We start from the raw sequence: 17,073 nt of genomic DNA, 5'->3' as shown, positions 1-17,073 counted from the left end.
CGCCGCAGAGCGGTCAGCCTGGGCGGCCGCAGCAGCCCGGGGTGGGGCGACGGGGGGGTCGCGGGGGGGGGTCCGGGGACCCGGGCTCCTTGAGAATGAGGACGGGAGAGAGAGCCGTGTGGGGACCGGAGACCGCGGGCGCCCGGGCTGCTGGAGGGTCCCCCCACCGGCATCAGCTGTCCTCCGAGCCGCCGCGGGGAGAGACGGCCCCCCGCGCACGGTTCCCGGTGACATCGACACATTTTCACAGCCGGTCGGTGCCGGGGCCCGCGAGGCGCGCGGTGTCACGGCCCGTGTCCCACGCCCTCGCAGTGCCACACGCTCCCTGTCACACTCACGCTCCCGAGTCACACACGGTGTCACACGCAGTGGCTCACATTCTCCGAGACTCCGCGCCGCGCGCTCAGCGCCGGCTCGCGGGCGCCATCTAGAGGTCGCCGGGCAGCTCGGGCACTCCCTCTCCGTAGCTGGGGGGGTGGGGGGCGGGTGTTGCTACCCCAGGCTCCCAAGTACCCCAATTCTACAGGACTTGCCGCCTCCTGGAATCGAGGCGGACGGAGAACTAAGGCAGCTGTCCCTGGTGAGACCCGATACTGGGATGTGGAAAAACCTTCTGTGAGGTGACTGCCTTGCCCTCCTTGTCCTCCTCCATCCTGCCCTTCTATCCTCCTGCTCCGCTCTCCTTGTTTCTTCCCTCTGCTTCTTCCCCTTCTCATACTTGGCATCTCTCATGGCACAGGTTCCAGAGGAAGGGTGACATCTCTGGCCAGCTAAGGGAGAAGCAGAGATGACCCAAGTCCCCCCCCCCTTTCTCCCTCACCCCCCTATTTCCCTGGTCTTTGTCCCTTTTAGGCCTGGTCCTGTTCTGGTCCCCACCCCCCCCCCCCCCCCAGCCCTCAGACTCTCCTGGAGGGGTAGCTGATGGGGAGATGGGGATGAGCTGGTGGACCGAGGATCTGTCCTGTAAGTAGCTTCTCTGCTCCCTGCAAAGCTGAGCACAGCTCCAGGGAAGGAACCAGTGGCCCAGAGAGAAGAAATCTTCCACAGAGCTGCCCAGCCTCCCTGCCCCCAGCGTGTGCCTGCTGCCCACTGCAGCAAACCCTCCCCGCTCTGCTTGCTGGGAGCCATTCAAAGCCTCCTCTGTTCTCCTCCCTTGCTCAGGGCTGAGTTAGATAGGCAGCCGCAGAGCTGGGCAGGAAATGCTAATCTCCCAGATGTTCTCCATCCTCCCAGCTCCACCATCATCAAAACCAAACCCTGCGCCCAGGGATAGGAGCATAGCTGGGCTAGGGCAAGGCCACGGTGTGCCTGCTTGTCCTCCTCCTCTCCCTCACCCACAGCTCCTTCTACCCCAGTTGCTGGGGGTGGGGGGTGATGTAGATGGGAGGGGTGGAGGCAGTGTTTGTGTGTGTATGTAATGGGGGGGGGGTGGAGATCATCTGGCTGTTTGCCCCAGGAAACAAGACAGGGACTTGGGGTAAGGTGTCTGGGGAGCAGGAGAAGCCAATCTCTCGGTCCTGCACGGAACTGGGAGGAGGAACTAGAGGTAGGCGAGTAGAACACTGGGGCGAAGGGGGCCTGAGATTCCAGCAGACTGTGGCTGCGGGGTATGCTAGGCTGGGAAGTGACTGGGATGTTTTGTAGCCTTGGGCTCTGCTGCCATCTGTGTAAGCCTGGGTCGGGCTGTTGCTGAGAGGACTGGGATGCTATAGGAACTGGTACTGTCACCAGAAGGCCATTCTGACGGCAGCTAGGACGTTATTGAAGTGTGATGCCGGTGTGCCTGGACTAGAGCCAAGGGTATCAGATTCCTAGAGCAGCTCTGGCTGAGCCATGCGTGCATGTGTGTGCCTGTGTGTTCCTGTGCATGCTCAGGGCCGGGCTAGAGCAGAAATGTCATTAGCGCTGAAGCTCTCAGTGGAAGGCTGGCACCTTTGAGCCAGTTCTAGCCAAAAAGCTGTTCTCCGTTAATTTGGCATTTGTGGTGCCGTCACTGGAGCTACATCCGAAGAGCGAAGAGACTGTTGCTAGGAGCCTGTACCTGGCAGGCGGGCTGTTACCTGGGATCAGACCAGAGCTACTGTTGTAGTTAGGACTGTAGCTGGGATGCGATTGGTCCCGCAGCTCGAGCTGTGATGACAGTGGAGTGGGGATTGGCTAGGGCGAAGAGGCTGTTGCCCAGTTTGTGGCCGGACCGGGTCTGTGTGCAGGACTGGAGCCGGAATGCTGTTTCCCCTGCAGTTATGGTGCTGAAGCTCGAATGTAGCCGGGCCGCCATTTCCCGGTAATCTAGCTGGACCACTGTTGCGTGTGGGGGCCATCACCCAGGCTCCGTTGCCTAGGAGACGAAAAGCTGTTCCCTGGGATGCTGTTCCGAGAGGCAGGATGCTACCTGAGATGGGAGTTGATCTGCTGTTGTGTGCTTGGGCCCGTTCCCGGGCGGCTGTTGCTGACTCTGTGGCTGGCTGGGTGGGGGAAGCCGAGGAGTCGTGCCGTGAGGTCTGGGAGATGCCAGGAGCCCAGGGCTGGGCGGGGGCTGTGCTCTGTGGAGTCTTCAGCAGCTGCTCTGCTGTGGAGCTGGGAAGCCTGTTTTCATGACTGTTTTAACTCTTTTTTTAACCTTGTTTTTCTCTCGGCTGCACTTTCGCTCACTCATTAATTTTGGTATTTTTCTCACGGTGCCTCAGCCCCTGTCACGGCTGCCATGGCAACAGGAGGCAATGTGCATAGTGCCAAAATATCTGATCAAAAAATAACCAAAATAAGCAAACACCAAAACGTCTGTGCTGGGGGCTATGTCTGAGGGAGAGCCATGGCTCGGGTCCAGGGTACTCTGGGTTCCCAAGGGACCCCTCTCCTCCCCCCGACTCTCTTCCCCAGAAAAACTCTGCTTAACTTTCTGATAATCTTCGAGACCCCTTCCCCAGCGACCCTCATGACATTCTCCCCGGGCTTCTCAGAGATTCCCAAAGGTCCTCAAATGTGCTGCATGCCATGGGAGCACCGGGAGGCTGTGGGTACAGGGGCTTCTCCGTCCAGGGAGCCGGGCTCCTAAGACGCCCCCTCTGCTGCCTCAGCAACATACACCTGCACCTACTGCCCCCAACCCTGTCCTGGTCCCTCCTTCCTTCCGCTTCTCTGCTGCTTTATCCCTCCAGGCCACCTCCAGCCGCTTCTGTTCATAGGTCAACATCCAGACAGGATGGATAGACAGAGGGACAGAACGGAGGAAATGGCAGTCCTGAGCTCAACCTAAGGGAGGGTCTGGTGGAGGGAACACACCATTTGCCGCCCCCCTCTGTTTGCAGAGGCCTCCGGGACTGTCCCCCCACCCCCAATCCTTCTTTCCCATCAGCCGCCTTCTCAGTGAGCACATCCCTGGGAGGGGTGAAAGCCTCAGCCCTCCACGCAAGGGGGAAGGGGCCGAGTCCTCGCTTTCCTGCCGCCTCCTGCCTTCTCACTGCCCCTTCGAGGGGCTCGACCAGGTGTCTGAAGCGCTGAGAGTCGAAGGAGCCCCTCAAGTCGGTCTCAAATCACATCGCACTACCGCATCTCCCCAGAGAAGCCCCACCTCCCGGCGGCCGCAGCGGAAGCCTCCTCCCGGCGGGCTCCGGGCCGCTGGGGATAAGGCGGACTCACCTCCACCTCCTTACTTTCATTGCTTCCCCAGCCCCCAACGCCCCCAGAGCCTGGAGTGGCCTTGGCCTCCTGGCAGAGCCTTCCTGGGCCTGTTTCCATAGAAACCGGGTAGTGTGTGCAGTGCGGCAAGGGGAGGGGAGACGGCGCGGGGAGGAGGCGGCTGGGCGGTGCGGGGACAGCCCCGGAGGGAGACCCCCGGCACCAAGCGAAGCGGGTGGGGGCTGGCCCTTCCATGGGGCGGGGGGCGCTGGAGCTGGGAGCCGGGAGCGGAGGTAGCCAGAGCTTAGAAGGTTTTGACGCCAGCAGCTGGTCCTGCAGCCTCCTTGGAGGGGCTCACAGCCGGGATGGGGCGTGCCGGCGGGGGCGCGGGGGGCGCTCGCTTCCTTTCCCCATCCCGCTAAGTCCTTTTCCACACGAGCTGCCTGGTCCCGAGTGGAGCCCTTTCCCGGGCGCTGCCGCTTCTCGGGCCGGAGGATCCCTTCCCTCCCCCGAGTCCCCCTGCTCGCCCCAACCCAGAGGGTCAGTTCGCTGCAGGCGGGGCCGCGCCGCGACCCGGTGGCCGCCGCTGACCCCTTGGTGTGCGGCACTCAAAGGCCCCATTCATCTCCGGGGGCTGAAGGCGCCTTTGTCCCGGCCGGGGGGTGGGGGGGCAGGGGTCTCGATTCAGAAGGAAGGAATGCGTCTGGAGAAGTCGCCCGGGGGCTCCAGGCTCCAGGTCCCCACCAGATCTCCACCCGGACCCTTGCACGACCCCCAGCCCTTCCCCCGAGCCGCTCCCAACAGCCTCCGCGCTTCTCCTACGGTTGCCCGCCCCCCGCGGCGCTCCCCGGGGAGCCTCGCGGCTGCCCGGGCCGGGGCTGGGAGCTGTCCAGCACCTCGGGTCCTGACGGACCGCTGCTTGCTTCTGTGCCTTCAACAGGGGTGTCCAGCTCTCCCCGTGCACCCAGGCACGCCTGAGCTGGGGCGGGGCGCGGGTGGGAGGCGCTGGGTGCCGCCCCCGACCTGGGGAGGCCTTGAGGCTGAGAACTGGCTCGAGGAGCAACTTGATCCCGGCCTTATCTGAGCAGGATCAGGAGCACCGGCTGGAGAGCCCCGGGGCGGGGGTCAGGCCCCGCCTCTCCCTCACCACCTCTCCCTCGGTGCTGGGTTTCTCTTTCCCTCCCTCTCTCTTCCCTTCTCCTCTCTTTCCCTCCCTGCTGGGCTGGGGGCTGCTGAATTATCATTTCTCAGCTCTGCTAATGTGCTCCCTGCTGTGGGGAGGATCATAATTCTGGGAGATGATTAAGTTTCAAATTGTTTTTCTTTGTGTTGTTGAAGATGAGGTTTTAATATCCCTCCCCAGACAGGGGCCCCCAACCTGGCCCCAACCTCCTGCCCTCCTTGGGGTCCCCTCTAAAGTTGGTGTGTCGGGGGAGAGGGGCGTGGGCTTATCTTGGAGTCAAAGCGGACTGCGAATAAGGTAGTGACGAGGAAACACTGGTATTCTAGAGGCCAGACAAGTCAGGGTTCAAATCCCAGTTCTGCTCACTTACTACTTGTGTGAACTTGTTTAAATGATCTGAGCCTCAGTTTCTTCATCTATTAAGTGGTGATAATATAGTGTTTGCCTTAAAGAGTACTTAAGTGGGTTTAGACTTATAATGCAGATGGGACAGGAGCAATAATACAGCAGGGAGGATGTGTGCCTTGCATGCAGTCTACCTAGGTTGGTTCCCTGACACCCTAGGGTCTCCTGAGTCTGCCAGGAATGATCCCTGAGTGCAGAGCCAGGAGTAAGCCCCACAGCACAGCCAGATGTGGCCTCCAAACCAAAACAAAGAAGAAAATGAAATAAATAAATAAATAAATAAAACTCCAATGCAGGGGCCAGAGAGAGAAACCATATGAAGGTTAAGGCATTTGCCTAACATAGCTGGCAAGTGATTGGTTTGAATGTCGGTACTGTGTTTGGTCCCCAGAGCATCTCCATACATGACTACGAGTGAGCATTGCCGGGTTGCCCCAAAATTAAAAAGCAAACAAACACACATGAAGCGGTTAGTAGTACATGGCTCACATGACAAACTCAGTGAACAGAGGGGCCAGAGAGCTGTAGCAGTAAGCTGCTTCCTTTGCACATAGCCAATTTCACTTTCATCCCCAACACTGTATAGGATTCCCCCCCCAACCTGTCTCCCCGCCCCCCCCCAGCAGGAGTAATCTCAGCGCATAGAGCCAGGAGTAAGCCCTGAGCACCGCCCAGTGTGATGTCCCTCCCCCAAACAGAACAAACCTCAAGGTTAGTGATTCTTGTGAACCCACGCCCCGTTCTGTGGAATCCTGTTCCCCATCCCCCGCTTCTCTCACTTTGTTCTTCAGCTCAGGACGGGTGTTGCTCATGCCTGCTATTTCCCAGACACTGCATAGCAGTGAAGTGATCCAGGAGAGAGGGGGTTGGTCTTCTTACTTAACTACCTCAAACACCCCTTCATTCACTGCTTCCCTCCTTCTAACTTAAAGTTCACTTGCATTCTACCCTCCCACCTACTTGCTGCTCTTCCTTAATTATTCCCGCTCCATTCTTGCGCCTTTCACTGCTCTTATATTTCTCTTAGATCTTAGCCTCCTCACGTACATGCGTCTTTTGCTTTCTAGTCTTCATCCCGGCTGGTGTTCTCATGGTGAATAGAGGGACTGAGTTTTCAAACTGGGAGTGAGTCATGAGTCCTGATATATGTGCGCATGAGAGAGAGAGAGAAATAGAGACATAGGATTTAGTTTACGTTCAGCAGCGGCTCACTGATGTACTCAGTGGGACTCAGGGCTTACTCCCGCCTCTGTGCTCATGGATCACTCCTGGTGGGGCTCAGAGGATCATTTGTGGCATAGGGGAGAGAATGCCGATCTACCGTGCACAAGGCAATCACCTTGTCCTCTGTCCTGTAGCTCCAGCCCCTGAACTATGTTCTACTTTGCTTGCTAGCTCTATGTTTATCCACACAATTCTAAATGATGTCTTGTCTTTTGTTTGTTTTTGTTTTACAGTGTGTGTGTGTGGAGCATATTGGGTGGAGCGCAACACTTACTCCCAGTTCATAGCTTGGGGCTCATTCCTGGTCATGCTTGTTGAGGTTACGCAGGTTAGAGGATTTAACCTGGGTCACCTCCACGAAAAACATGCTTTCCCCATTGAACCCTGACTCCAGCCCAGCTGTTCTACCTACTTCCCTCCCTCTTTCCCTCTCTACCGGTGCATCTATCTCCCTGGATTATTATACTCCGGCTGAGGAAGCCTGTTGCTTATCAGCAAAAAGGCTGATTTATGATAATGCATTTTTGTTTCTGCTCGCGTGGCTTCTTCCCCTTCACCCAGACTGGCTCACCCATCCCAGTTTCTACAGGTAATTTCAGAGTTCTTTCAGGGCTTGGTTCAGTACTGTAGGGGTGTAAGGAAAAACCAGCTTCTTCTTGAGTTGATTAGAGATAGAAAGTTGACATCAGATAGATTCAAAGAAGAGAAAGGCCACATTTAATTACATATGTATAGAGCATTAACATGGGTATAAATTTTAAAGTCAATGAGGCAGGCAGACTGAGGCCTTTAATTCTGGGGGTAATGAATGGAAATAGGGGCTTGGGGCAGTGAGGGCAGAGTGGGGGTCTCCTGCTGAGAAGAGGGTGACTCATATGTCCAACCAGATGCTTAGAATGTTTGCCCTGCCAGAAGATAGCTTTCTCCCAGAGAAAGGTTATTTCTGGAAATGACCCAAAATCTGGATAATCTTCATTCTTTCAGGTAATTATAACAGTTTCCCTTGAAGCCCTCAGGGCCCTGATTCACCTTAGCTCCACATACCAAGGTAGGGTTAGAAAAATTTGCTCTGGACATTTCCTTGTGAGAAACAGAAATGAGGGCTGCGAGTATTTTAACGAAAGCGAATTTAATATAGGGGATTAAGTGCTTACAAAGTCATTGAAAAGATTTGTGGAATGGAAGTGCACCAGGAGAAGCAATACAGAATCGAAAGAGGGGGACCCAAAAGGCTAGCACTGGGACTAAGGGATGAAAGATTTGCTATGTAAGGATTAGGGAAAAGAGACAAGGAAGGCGGTACAACTTGTAGTGTGCTTGCCTTGCATACAGCAGACCCGGGTTCAATCCCTGACATCTTACATGGTCCCCTGAGCACCACCAGGAGTAATTCCTGAGTGCAGAGCCAGGAGTAACCCCTGAGCATCACTGGGTGTGTCTCAAAAACAAACAAACAAACAAAAGAATGGGGAAGCTGGACTGGCTGTTGCAGGAGAAGCCCTCGTCTCCAGGATCGGCTCGGCTCGCCAGGTTCCAAACACAGGGAGCGAAGCCCTCTTCTCGGGCTGCAGAGGTAGCTCAGAGGCTGCCACACAGCCTTGTCAGGACCAGAGTTTGATCCCCAGCACCACAAACCCCTCACGCCAGGACCACCAGGTGTGAGCGCACGGGGCATGAGCACTGAGTATCTATCACAAGCCAGGCAGAGTATCTTCCAGAACTGCTGTGTAGCAACCTCCGCCCGCCCCACACCATCCCCACGCAAACACAAATGTTTCTTCCTCCTCTCTGCCTTCCTTTGCGTCACACAAGTGCACTTAGCTCTAAGGGAGTTAGGAAATAAATTCTAACATCATGGGCCGTGACCCAGCAGAAGAGAGGGAGGGTAGGTCCAATTGACCGCAGGCAATACAAACTCAGCCCCTGCCGCTTAGGAGCTCACCAGCTAGAGAGGTTAGCGTCCAGGTCAATGCAGGTTGGAAGGGTGAGCCCCAAAGTGTCAGCGACAGGCCACACTTCGCTCCGGGTCAAATTCAGATGATGGAGCCCAGGCAGAAGCTGAAGCCACTGCCCCAGGAAAGGCAAGGGTGGGGGAGAAGAGATTAGAACCTATGTCAGAGGCAGTTCTCACCTCCTGGAATGGGGTTCACAGAAATCCAGGGCCTTGAGTGCAGCCCCAAGGAACCAGGGCCCAGGCCTGGAGAGATGGTACAATAGGTGGGGTGCTTGCCTTGCAGGCAGCCAACCCTGGTTCGAATCTCTGGCATCACATACGGTTCCCCAGTATCCCTGGGCACAGAGTCAGGAGTAAACACTGCCAAGTTTCCCAAAACCCCCCAGCAAAAGACAAAAAAGTAATGTTAAATTAGCTCCCCAGGATAACTTCTGAAAGGAGAAAGGAGTGCTGGAGGAGACAAAAGTGGGCCCATCTCTCAGGCCCATCTCTCAGGCAGGAAGGCCTAATCCCACAGGTGTTTTTGCGGGGGAGTAGTAGGAAGCTGACACATTCCAGATGTCTGTGTCTGTTGCCTTCTGCAATGCCAGATGTTTGGCATCTCGCCCTGAGCCCAGGAATCTCGTGCCAGGTCCAGGTGGTTCTGGGAGCAGGAAACAGAGACACCTTGGAAGATCCCAGCAAATCTCGCCTCTGTAAATGGCCTTCATCTATGTTGTTCTGTGAGTATGAAAGAGCAGCCGGAGAGCTGGGTCTTTCCATGGGCTTGCGGTGAGGGTATCCGGAGCTATCCCCAGAGCTATCCAGGTGACTAAGAGCTACAGTTTGAAAGGCTTGTCCTATGGTCCAGAGACATAGTTCAGGGGTTAAGGCTTTTGCCTTGTATGTGACCAACCCCACTTTGATCGCCAGCATCACATATGTTCCCCTGAGCACAGAGCCAAGAGTAAGCCCTGAATGTTCAGGTGTAAGCCCTGAACGCCAGCAGGCATACCCTCAAACAACTCCCCCCCAACACACACACAAAGAATTCTGTCTTGTCCTGGTTCTTCCTACCTGTGTGACCTTGGCCCGGAACTAATCTCTTTGAGTGTTCTGTCTATAAAATAGGGCTACTACGCATTTACCTCACAATATGGTGGGAGACAGTGAGCTGAAGTAATGATCTATAACTTTATAGACAATGGTTTCCCCAGAACCTTGCAATAGATGCTAGCTGAGAGTATTTTTGTTATTATTGTGGATACCCTTAGTTTTATTTTGTTATTATTGTTGATACCTTTATTTATTTTTATTTATTTATTTATTTTTGCTTTTTGGGTCACACCCAGCAATGCACAGGGGTCACTCCTGGCTCATGAACTCAGGAATCACCCCTGGCGGTGCTCAGGGGACCATATGGGATGCTGGGATTTGAACCCGGGTCGGCCGCGTGCAAGGCAAATGCCCTACCCGCTGTGCTGTCACTCCAGCCCCTTGTTGATACCTTTAGTAACAAACATCTTCTCTCTGCTTACCAGGAAGCATCTCGAAGAGAGGGTTCCTCACACTCAGCTTACTCCAAAGATGAGCTCCTTGTCACATTCTAGAAGAACTGGGAGCCAGGTCGGGCCAGCTTGATGCTCCTCAAGCCTGTTCCCTCCAACCAACTGTCTTTTCCGAACTTATTGCTCTCTGTGTGGCCCTCGTGGGCACTGACCCCGCCTTCTTTCCCCACCCCCCTCCCACCAACACACACACACACACACACACACACACACAGAGAAAGGAGGAGAACCTGGTGTTAGTCCTGCAGGTGAGGAGAGCCATTATCAAATGAGTTTGGAACTGTGTGCTTTCACCTTTTCCTCTTCCTCTGCTCTCCTCTCCTCCGAGTTCTGTGACTTCCTTTGAAGGACCCAAACATGTCCCAGGTCCCAGGCATTGTGGTAGGCACAGGGCAGATCAGGAGACTGGAAAGAAAGGCAGCCCTAAGGCAGTTAGAGCTTGCAGTCTTCTGGGGCTGCAAACGGTATTAATATAATCAAACAAATAATCATTTCATTACAGATATAATAGGTGCATCCAAGGAAGATGACAGAGAGTAATGAGAGTGGGTAGTGGGGGAGGTAGGATTTAAGCTCCCCAGTTATTCTGGAGGGAAGAGGGAGCAGGCAGGGGTGACCAGACCAGACATAAAGCATGTATAGAGTCAGCCAGCCAGGAGCGGGGAGTGCCTTGGGCAGAGTGAGTGAATTCCTGCCAGAATGTTAGATGATAACTTTATGGTGTGTTGCCTTGACCAGAAGTATTTGATTCTTAACTGGGGACTCCCAAAGGGATGAATATTTAATGGTGGGATTTTTGAGAGGCACGTGACCAGCTGATAGGGTCACGAGGCCTCGGCAGCTTCAAACCAAAGGGCTGTGGAGGCAGGGCATGTAAAGGCCTACTTGTGACTGTGAATGCCAATGCAAATCCAGAGGGCACTAACTAATAAATGTGCCATCTGGGCCAGGCTACACAGCCTTAACTTTAGGGGCTGAGAAGCTCCCCCAAAGGGATGGAGGGAACGCTCTGCATGCCGAAGCCCAGAGTCCAGCCGCCATACCACACGGGTCCCCAACACTGCTGGGAATGACCCCCAAGCATCACCGGGTGTGACCCACTAAAAAAGCAACAGCAACAGCAAAAGTGAATAACTTTATTACATTTACTTGTTTACTTATTGCTTTGGGGACCACACCTGGCTGTGCTCTGGTCTCACTCTGGGCTCTATGCCCAGGGATCATGCCTGGTGGGGCTCAGGGAACATATGCAGTACTGGAGATTTGAACTAGCCTCAGTACATGCAAGACAAGCACTTTAACCCTGGACTATCGCTCTGACTCCTCAGATAACTTTTTAAAAAAAGTTTTATCTTAATGAATCACTGTGAGATAGAGTTACAGACTTACAAACTTTCATGATTATGTTTTAGTCGTACAATGTTAAAGCACCCATCCCTCCACCAGTGCCCATTCTCCACAACCAATGTTCCCAGTATCCTTCCCCTCACGCCCACCCCCTCCCACCCCCACCTCTGTGGCAGGCACATTCCCTCTGTCTGTCTTCTTTTGGGTGTTATAGTTTGCAATACAGGTACTAAGCAGCCATCATGCTTGGTCCATAGTCTACTTTCAGCATGCATCTACCATCTCGAGAGAGCCCTCCAACCATCATTTACTTGGTGGTACCTTCTCTATCCCAGCTGCCTTTTCCCCTAGCATGTGAGACCAGCTTCCAAGCCATGGAGCGATCCTCCTGACCCTTATCTCTACTGTCCTTAGGTGTTAATCTCCTATTATGTTGCTTTATGTTCCACAAATGAATGCAGTCATTCTGTCTGTCCTTCTCTTTTTATTTATTTATTTATTAAAAAGTTTTTAGTTTTGGTCACACTCGGTGATACACAGGGCTTACTCCTGGCTCTGCGTTCAGGAATTACTCCTGGTGGTGCTTGGAGAACAATATGGGATGCTGGGGATCGAACCCGGGTTAGCTGCATGTAAAGCAAATGCCCTACCCACTGTCCCATGTCTGTCCCTCTCTCTTTCTGATTCATTTCACTTAGCATGATACTCTCCATGTCCATCCACTTACATGCAAATTTCATGATTTCACCTTTTCTAACAGCTGCGTAGTATTCCATTGTGTAGATATACCAAAGTTTCTTTAACCAGTCATCTGTTCTAGGGCACTCGGGGTTTATCCAGGTTTGGGCTATTGTAAATAGTACTGCAATAAACATACAAGTACTTTTTTGGGTGGTTTTTTTTTTTTTTTTTTTTTTTTTTGCTTTTTGGGTCACACCCAGCGATGCTCAGAGGTCACTCCTGGCTTTGCACTCAGGAATTACCCCTGGCCATGCTCAGGGGACCATATGGGATGCTGGGAATCGAACCCGGGTCAGCCGCGTGCAAGGCAAACGCCCTACCCGCTGTGCTATCACTCCAGCCCCACAAGTACTTTTTTGCATCTCTGGGATATATTCCCAGAAGTGGTATTGTTGTTTCAAATGGGAGCTCAATTTCTAGTTTTTTGAGAAACATTCATATTGTTTTCCAAAAAGGCTGGACCAGTCGGTGTTCCTACCAGCATTGTAGGAGAGTCCCTTTCTCCCCACATCCATGCCAACACGGATTGCTTTTGTTCTTTTGGATGTGTGCCAGCTTCTGTGGTGTGAGATGATATCTTATTGTTGTTTTGATCTGCATCTCCCTGATGATTAGTGATGAAGAGCATTTTTTTATATGCTTTTTGGCCATTCGGATTTCTTCTTTGAGAAAGTTTCTGTTCATTTGATCACCCCATTTTCTGATGGGATTGGATATTTTCTTCTTGTAGAGTTCAACCAGTGCCTTGTATATCCTTGATATTAACCCCTTATCAGAAGGGTATTGGTTGAATATCCTTTCCCCTTCTGTAGACTGTCTTTGTATTCTGGTCACCATTTTTTCTAGGTGCAAAAGCTTCTTAGTTTAAGATAGTCCCATTTGTTTATCAGATAACTGTTACTTTAAAGATTTTTATTTGTTTACTTTTGGTTATCGCTCCAGCCCAGTTGGAGGTAGGGGGTTTGCCTTGCATGCAGCCGACCCAGGTTCGATTCCTCCATCCCTCTCAGAGAGCCCGGAAAGCTACTGAGAGTATCCTGCCCACACGGCAGAGCCTGGCAAGCTCCCTGTGGCATATTCAATATGCGAAAAACAGTAACAACAAGTCTCACAATGGAGACATTTCTGGTGCCCACTTGAGCAAATTGATGAACAAAGGGATGACAGTGCTACAGTGCTACTTTTGGTTTGGGAGCCACACCCAGCAGTGCTCAGGGCTTACTTCTGACTCTGTACTCTGAGATCACTCCTGGCGGGGCTGGAGGGGACCATCTGGGGTGCTGGGAATCGAACCCAGGTCAGTCGCATGCAAGGCAAGTGCCTTCCCCATCGTATATCTCTCCACCCCCCAAGCACATCACTTTATATCCAGGGATGTGCCAGCTCCTGGGGAAGTTGGGGAAGAGCATAGAAAGATTCCCCACAGACCCATGGAGCCCGGGAGCAAGGTTTTCTGTCCTTGGCTTTGAACTTCCCAGTTCATCCCTCTCTGCCCATCCTTCCTCAGGGGCAAACTAATTAGTCCAGCTAAAGAAACATTGAAGCTGAAGGTGGGGGAGAAGTCACTGTCACTGTCACTGTCATCCTGTTGCTTGTCGATATGCTCAAGCGGGCACCAGTAACGTCTCCATCATGAGACTTGTTGTTGTTGTTTTTGGCATATCGAATACGCCACGGGTAGCTTGCCAGGCTCTGCTGTGCGGGCGGGATACTCTTGGTAGCTTGCCGGGCTCTCTGAGAGGCAAGAGAGGTGGAGGAATCGAACCTGGGTAGGCTGCGTGCAAGGCAAATGCCCTACCCACTGTACTGTGGCTCCAGCCCCGGGGGAGAAGTAGAAGCTATAATTTGCAGCCTTTTAAAAAAGTGGGGGGAGGGGGCTGGAGCGATAGCACAGCGGGTAGGGCGTTTGCCTTGCACGCGGCCGACCCAGGTTCGATTCCCAGCATCCCATATGGTCCCCTGAGCACCGCCAGGAGTGATTCCTGAGTGCATGAGCCAGGAGTAACCCCTGTGCATTGCCAGGTGTGACCCAAAAAGCAAAAAAAAAAAAATTAAAAATTAAAAAAATAAAAAAGTTGGAGAGGGGCTAGAGTGATGGTACAGCAGGTAGGGCATTTGCCTTGCACATGACCAACCTGGGTTCAATTCTCATCATCCTGTAGGGTCCACCAAACCCCACCAGGAGTAATTCCATAGTGCAGAGCCAGGAGTGACCCCTGGGCATTGCTGGATATGACCCAAAAAGCAAAAAAAAAAAAAAAAAAGAATAAGATCGGACCAACACTGGTTGCTGTAGTTTTATTTGGGAGATAAAACCCATGAGTTATCACCCCATCCCCTGCATGAATGCACGAATGCACGAGTGTGTGTGTGTGTGTGTGTGTGTGTGTGTGTGTGTGTGTGATGTTGGTACTCTTTGCTGGTGTGACTGCAAATAGGTATTTGGAGACTATCAAAATGATCACTCAGAGCCCCTGTGTTTTGGAGACCAGCAAGACCGGTTTGCCTGCTCTGCCTCTCCTCCCCCCATCCCATGAGAGGCAGAGGCTGGTTTATCTGCCGGTCAGGGCTGAGTCTTTTCATATTCACAACAGACTGAAAATGTACTGACTGCAGCAAGGCAAACAGAAGTAATATGCTCCCATTCACCTCCATTCCACAGAGCAAGAGGGACCTGGGCCCATTGCAGTGAATGAGCTTCAATAATTCATCGCTACTGCCGACGGGCTATTGACAGAAAGCTAATTTAACGCTGGGGAAGCCAGGGGAGGTAAGGAGCAATTATGCCTTCACCTGCAACATGGGCACTCTGTGGGCGCAGGGGAAGGGCTGGGGGGTCAGTGTGCCCAGCCTTCCTGGCAGGCAGTCGCCTCTCAGGCTGGTAGCGTGTCGCTCATTTCCACACCATGTTGGGATTTCCCAGCAATGCCGGAGGTGGGTCATAGGTCAGTCCCGGGCTTCTCTGTCTCTCTGATGAATCGGAGCCACTGGCATTTTCTGTGGGTGTGACAGGTGGAAGAGAGCAAGTTGAGGTCTTGCTGGCAAGAGGCGGGGGAGCCTATAGCTTAGGTGTGATTTAGCCTTAGATGACATCTGACAACCCATTTGATTTTATTCTTTCTTTTTCTTTTTCTTTTTGGGTCACACCCAGCGATGCACAGGGGTCACTCCTGGCTCTCTGCACTCAGGAATTATCCCTGGCGGTGCTCAGGGGACCATATGGGATGCTGGGAATCGAATCCGGGTCGGCCGCGTGCAAGGCAAACGCCCTACCCACTATGCTATCACTCCAGCCCCATTGATTTTATTCTTTCTCAAAAATCAAAACTACTTGGTCTGGAGCCATAGGACAGCGGGGTAGGGCTGTCTTACACGACCCTGATTTCATCCCTGCCATCCCATATGGTTCCTTGAACACTGCTAGGGGTGATTCCTGAGCACAGAGACAGGAGTATCCCTTGAGCATCACAGGGTGTGGTCCAAAGCCCCCAAATAAATAAATAAATAAATAAAAAATATTCACTTAACACCCCCCCACATATCTGGGGCCAGAGAGATAGCACAGCGGGGAGGGTGTTTGCTTTGCATGCAGCCAACTAGGGTTCGATCCCCAGCATCCCATATGGTCCTCTCAGCACCACCAGGCGTACTTTCTGAGTGCAGGGCCAGGAGTAAGCCCTGAGCATCACTGGGTGTGGCCCCCAAACCAAAAATAATAAATAATAATAACACCCCTCAAATATCTGTTGACTTCCTCTTCTTCTCTATTTGATAAATATTTAGTAAGCATCTGTTGGTACTAGATGAACCCAGCTGCCTGGATCCTTGCCTTTATGGGTAGAGAGAGGTGTTTAAATACGCACATGAAGGAGCATAGCCTTGCAAATGGTAACTAAGACTATTTGTTTCTATTCATTCAATAATTAATTCAATGCAAGAGAATAATGGTAAGGAGCAGCTCTGGAGCAGAAAGGCTTCCTTGAGCCTTGAAGGATGAATGGCTTAGGGAAGAGAGCGGGAAGACCAGGCCAGGAGGTGGGGAAGGTGTTGCTTCCTGTTGCAAGCAGATGAATAAACATTACTGCAATCCAATGAGAGAAAACAAGCTGGATAAGGAAGATCTGATTCACTCTTTTTGGCTTGGGGAGCCACTTCCGGTGGCACTCAGGGTCTACTTCTGGCTCTGTGCTCAGGGGACCATATGTTGTGCCTGAGACTAGATCCTGGGTCAGCTCATGCAAGGAAGGTTACTTACCCCTGTTTATCTTTATGACGTGGGCTGCATTTTCTGTTTGTTTGTTTGATTTTTGTTTTGGAGGGTCACACTGGGCAGTGCTCAGGACTTAGGTCTGGCTCTTTGTTCAGGGATTACTCCTGTGAGGGTTTGGGCGACCATACAGAGTACCAGGGATCAAACCAGACTTGACCACATGTAGTGCAAGCAGCTCACTCACGGTGAGCTTAGTTTCCACACTGTACCACGTCCTCACTTCTGCAGCCCAATCTGCATTTTTTGATTTTTGGCTTTTTGAGTCATGCCCGGCTATGTACAGGGGTTATTCTTGGCTCATGCACTCAGGAATTAACTCCTGGTGGTGCTCAGGGGACCATATGAGATGCTGGGAATCGAACCTGGGTTGGCCTCATGAAAGGCAAACGCCTTACCTGCTGTGCTATCGCTCCAGCCCCCCAATCTGCATTCTTTAAGTGTGATGACCTACAGGACTTCAAGTGAAAACAGAGAATACAAGTAGAAGAAAATTCTGACACATGGTTTAATCTTGAGGACGTTATGCTAAATTACATAAATCTGTCAGAAAAGAACAAATATCCCAAGATTTCATTTTATGAGGTATGTATAGTGTCACTGTCACTGTCATTCAGTTGCTCATGGATTTGCTCGAGCGGGTACCAGTAAGCCCGGCAAGCTACCGAGAGTATCTCGCCCGCACGGCAGAGCCTGGCAAGCTACCAGTGGCGTATTCGATATGCCAAAAACAGTAGCAACAAGTCTCAAAGTCTCAGATGTATAGTGACCACATTCATATGGACAG

General features: G+C 52.5%; 1 long non-coding RNA gene across 1 annotated transcript; it reads left to right on the top strand.

Moving 5' to 3' along the window:
• Window positions 1–484: 484 nt before the first annotated feature.
• Window positions 485–16,866, top strand: LOC129405495 (uncharacterized). Its single transcript, XR_008630613.1, has 3 exons — window positions 485–620; window positions 14,682–14,789; window positions 16,705–16,866. It is a non-coding gene; the product is annotated as an uncharacterized LOC129405495 (long non-coding RNA).
• The last annotated feature ends 207 nt before the right edge of the window (window positions 16,867–17,073 follow it).

The sequence above is a fragment of the Sorex araneus genome, chromosome 6, assembly GCF_027595985.1.
Source record: "Sorex araneus isolate mSorAra2 chromosome 6, mSorAra2.pri, whole genome shotgun sequence".
In the NCBI taxonomy this organism is placed as follows: Eukaryota; Metazoa; Chordata; class Mammalia; order Eulipotyphla; family Soricidae; genus Sorex; species Sorex araneus.
The sequence above is the reverse complement of the archived record's forward strand: the minus strand, read 5'-3'. Positions and strand labels throughout refer to the sequence as shown.